The sequence below is a fragment of the Montipora capricornis genome, chromosome 2, assembly GCF_036669925.1.
Source record: "Montipora capricornis isolate CH-2021 chromosome 2, ASM3666992v2, whole genome shotgun sequence".
Classification (NCBI taxonomy): Eukaryota; Metazoa; Cnidaria; class Anthozoa; order Scleractinia; family Acroporidae; genus Montipora; species Montipora capricornis.
The window spans coordinates 19,289,292-19,294,407 of NC_090884.1; the positions used below are offsets into that span (position 1 = coordinate 19,289,292).

The 5,116-nt window shown below is 40.6% G+C and overlaps 1 non-coding gene across 1 annotated transcript; it reads right to left on the reverse strand.

The window, feature by feature from the left end:
* Positions 1–4,763: 4,763 nt before the first annotated feature.
* On the reverse strand, positions 4,764–4,836 carry Trnaa-agc (transfer RNA alanine (anticodon AGC)). The gene has a single exon. It is a non-coding gene; the product is annotated as a tRNA-Ala (tRNA).
* Positions 4,837–5,116: the final 280 nt, after the last annotated feature.

The window sequence follows — 5,116 nt, forward strand, 5'->3', positions numbered from 1 at the left end:
TTCGTCATCCAAAAGGGAACACTTCATTTTCCATACACCTGGACCTTTAATATCATCGAGCGTATTAGCAAATTCAAGGGTAATTACAGAGTGATCTGTTCTAATGACAGGTATTATATCAGTTGCTTTAACTAGATCGTGTATAGCATTTGAAATAAGCCAGTAATCTAAACGACAAAAAATCATGTGCGAGTTTTGACTCCATGTGAAGCTTTTTTTCTCAGGATTTTTGACCCTCCATATGTCTACAAGATCAAGTTCTTCTTGTAAATTACCAATTGTGGATATAACAGCTTTTCTTGGATTTAAAATTCCTCCTTTCTTATCAATAGATGGATTTAAAGGACAGTTAAAATCTCCACCCATAATTATGTTCTCTTCTTCATCAAGGTTGTTTTTTTGCAGCATCGTCAGCAAATTGTTGAAAAAGCTTACAATAATTGGATCTTTGTTGGGAGCGTAGATATTTTATCTCTGTTTTGATGATAACAAACTGCCCTGAGGGATCTGAAATTTTTTAATGAATTGTGCAATCAACATTCTTTTTGACTAGAATTGCCACCCCACGTGAGTTAGAGCTCCCGTGGGCCATAAAGATCTCACCTCCCCATTCGTTTCGCCAGCACCTTTCTGAGTCTATTTTTGAGTGGGAATCTGCTTTTTGTTTTCAACACCAAGTAAATATTGTTTTCCTTTTCTTAAAGTTGCTAATGCCCCTTACATTTAAAGAAAGTAATTTACACGTAGTAACACTCATTCCATAGAAACAAAATCAATGCAGGATTGCAGAAGAGAACTCGCCGATTTTTGCGACATTTAATCAAGTTACAGGGAAATAACGCGACATGTTTTGTAATTCTCAGTGCATATAAAGAAAAATAAGTACCTTTTACATACACGGTACAAAACTGGAACAGGAGAAAAAAACACGATAACACACTTAACTCGTGTTCCAGAAAAATATACATCAAAAAGGTTCCCCAAGAGGAGGAAAGCAAATAAAGAAACAAGAAAAAATTAGAGCAATAAACAACTCTTAAAATAAACTTGGACTTTCTACTCACCAACAATCCCAAAGTGTGATGTATGGGCATCCTATTTACTATCAATGAGTAGCGTGCTAGATGGTATGCTCCATCGAGGTAATTCCTTATTTACAAAAGCATATTTCGTCTAGCCTATTAATTAAGGCATCATTCAACATGGTAGATTCCATTAGGTGCTATCTAATTTGAATTGAAACAAAAGTTATTTTTGAGCAAATCGTAAAATTACCATAGAAAAATAAGTAAGTTAAGCCAGAAGATCTACGAAATTGGTTTATCTGGAGCAATATATTTACCATTTACAAAAAGTTTATCGGGATGTGCCTTGCTGAAACGAGCAGAGAAGCCATTCTTCTTTGCTTGCTTTAACTTTTCTATCTGCTTCTTCCTCAGGTCATACAATTCCTTTGGTAGGTCATCGAACTCATACAAACCTTTTTCTTTTAAAACCGGAATCGCGCAGGCTTGACTCAAAACTTCTTCACGGTCGCTAAACCTTAGGAATCTGACGATAATAAGTGAATTCTCTGAAATTCAATACGGCTTCGCGGGTTGGCAATTTTTAGTTCTTTCTCCAGAAACTCGTATACAAGTTCTTTGGTGTTTTCCATCTGTTGACCTTCAGGTACATTTTCTGGTATTCTGGCAAACTTCAAGTTCTCTCTCCTACTATAAGCCTCCAGCTACAAGAGTTGTTTTCTTAGTTCTTCGGTATCAAACTGGGCTTTTTTTGTGTCATGCTTAATATCGGAAAGTTCTGTTTCATTAAATCTTGCACCATCCTCGCGTTCATTGACCCTCGTCACAGTCTCACTGATCTTGTTCTTCAAACTTACAACCTGGCGATGGCATAACATACACCAGGCTGACTTGAGGTGGCTGTGGCGTGACGCACAATGAGTTTTACCATAGAGGCTTTGGGGGAAACGGTTCCCAGTCTGATAGCCAACATTAAAATTGGTGGGAGCATAAACAGAAGGGCACAGGGTAGATGTGTGTCGAACAATCGTGGGACAATCGAGTTTGTCCCATGTAGAGGCTAGGTGAAAAGGTTGAAGAATTGTGGACTGGTACGATGGAGAAAACGTCAGACCTGGGGGATGGCCGAGCGTGTGCAGCGTCGGCGGTGGACTTCTTTCCAAGGTTGTTGTCTGTACGTCAAAAGTCGAAGTGGAACCTAAATGCAATCCAAAGGCTGGGAGAGCGTTCGGTAAAGAGGACGGGGCCAGCGTGACTGGTAGCGGTTGCGTTACAGGGAACAAAGAAGGTGTTACCAAAGGCGATGAGGGCTATGGTATAGAAGGCGATGAGTGAGTTACAGGCGACGAGGTCTGTGGTACAGAGGTCGATGAAATCTGTGATACAGAAGGGGTGAGTAAGTTACAGGTGACTGGCATCGCGTTACCACCTGTGGGGACTGGGTAACAGAAACAAAGGGTTGCGTGACGCAAAGTTCAGAGGGCAAGTGGAACTCTTGATCGCGAAGAAAACTGTCCAAAACATTTCTAGAACCACTAGGTACCTGTGGGACAAGCTCAACTACACTCTCTGCCTTTTCTTCGTTGAGAGCTTTTCAATAAATGGCCTGCTCTGCAAGAGTCTCACAGAGCTCTTGTTCGATTTTTAATTTGGCAAGGAGTTTCTCTTGATCTTCAAGCAAGTCCGAATAACGTAATCTTTGTTGAAGCACTGCTCTTTTGGCCACCACTCCAAGCAAGGCGTCTTTGCAAGAAGAATGACTTTTCGATGATCTCTATGAGGAGACCGACCGGCAAGTTCCATTTGAAGTGTCAAACGTCCAAACAATGTAAAGCTTTGCTGAGGATTCTCTCCCATTTGACTAGCAGATCTTGTTGCTCACTCGTAAAAGCATTTATTTCATCGGTTTCAGTGGTTAAATTCAGGCAATCCACAAATTCCTTGCGATATATTTTCCACCGTCAGAAAGTAACGCAACAACAAAAAAAACCTAAGGCACTCTGGTGTTGTTACACTCCATGGACCAAAAAGAACACAAACGACATGTTTGATGTTACAATGGGCTAATACGACTAAGCAGAAACATGCGAATTGATAGGAACTTACATGCTCTCCTTGATCACATCCAAATTCAAAGATGAAGTGTGACCGTACCGTGACGATGGTCTTGCAGTCTGCAAAGCACCCCAAAAGAAATTGAAAAAACCTAAAAAGAAGTCAGCAATGAGTTTAAATCAAATGGCGTAAAGATCACAATCGATGCCAACAAAAAGATCGTCCACTTTCTTGAGGTAACCTTCGACCTTACAGATGGAAGCCACAAACCGTACATAAAGCCCAACAACACACACCAGCAAAGCAACCACCCTCCAGCATTTCTGAAAAACGTACCACTCAACATCAACAAAAGGCTAACTAACATTTCATCCAGCAAAGAAGTATTTGACGAATCAATTGCCCCTTACAAACATGCACTCAAAGAAAGTCGATATGATCGCAAACTAACATACAATCCAGAGCCCGCTCCGAAAAACAAAAGAAAGAGAAAAAGGGACATTACGTGGTAGAATCCCCCTTTCGATTCAAGCGTTAAAACCAACCTTGGTAGAAAATTCCTACATATCGTTGAAAAATGCTTCCAGAGCAACCATCCGCTCTACAAGATTTTCAACAGACACACACTCAAGCTGAGCTACTTATGTATGCTAAACATGAAATCCATCATATCGATGCAGATGCAAAAACACCAGCACCACAACCTGACACCTGCAATTGTAGAAAAAAACCTGATAGTCCACTCGAAGGAAAATGCCTTCAAACTAACGTAATCTATCAAGCCACAGTCACCACCGACACAACAACTGAAACCTACGTTGGACTAGCTAAAAACTTCAAGGAATGCTACAGGAATCACGAAACATCCTTTGGACATTCAAACAGAAGAAATGAGACAGAGCTTTTCAAACATGTTTGGAACTTACAAGATGCAAAGAAACCGTTTCAAATTAAATGGAAAATTCTTTTAAAATGTAGACCCTACAGCAACATTAGCAAGAAATGTAGTCATCGTCTGAATGAAAAGTTCATAATCTTATGTAAGAAAGAACTGTGTAGCCTTAACAGAAGAAACGAATTAGCAAGTTCATGCCCCCACAGAAACCGATATCTACTCTGGAACTTTAGAGTAACGTAAATTTAAAATACCCACATATAATCCCCTTATATCATGTCCTGTCACCTAGCAGCTCCTTAAATGTAACGCATTTACTATAGCAACCATTCAATTTCCGTATTTAACTGCCAGCTTTCCAATTTCAACAGTTCAGTCAATAAAATTGCCTGATGAGTGTGGTACTTGTGCCATACAAAACAGTTCTGTAGCATTAAAACGATGGTTACTCAAACCTAAACTTCTGTGAAGTCATATATAAGTTTTGTCTGACGAGCGCTTAGGCGGGAAACTCAGAGTCACAGAGAATCGATGCGTCCTCTTTAATCCTTCAACTTATGTATACTTAGCTCTGGTACCACAGCAATGAGCACTTTACGCCAAGGTTGACTCTACCTCCACACATATATTGAGGGTCTCTCGAACCAACAGCGCATCTCTGCCTCCCCCAGGAGGATCACAAATGGATTCACAGTCCAAGCGTTTGGCGAAATGTAATTAATGCAGTTTGAAGGGACCAAGGACGGACAACTCCTGGATGACATTTTCATTGGGAGAAAAACTTTTTATGCCCTGAGCGGGATTTGAACCCACGTCCCCCTGATTGCTGGTTGGGTGTGATCACCACTACACTATCAGAGCAACTATGCTGGCTACATGGCCAATCTAGATAGCGAATGGGATTATACGTGGTCATCCTCGTTCATTGCTTTTTCCCAACTAGATGACACTGGATCGACACGAACGACGATTCGCATAGTGTATCTGATAGTGTAGTGGTGATCACACCCAACCAGTTGAGGATAAAAATCCGAGTTTCGTTCCTGAACAAAGGAGAAACCGATTAGACCACATTACAAAAATACGCATCCACTTTAAATAACGCATCCGTAAAAAAAACAAACAGCTTAGTGCCCAACGG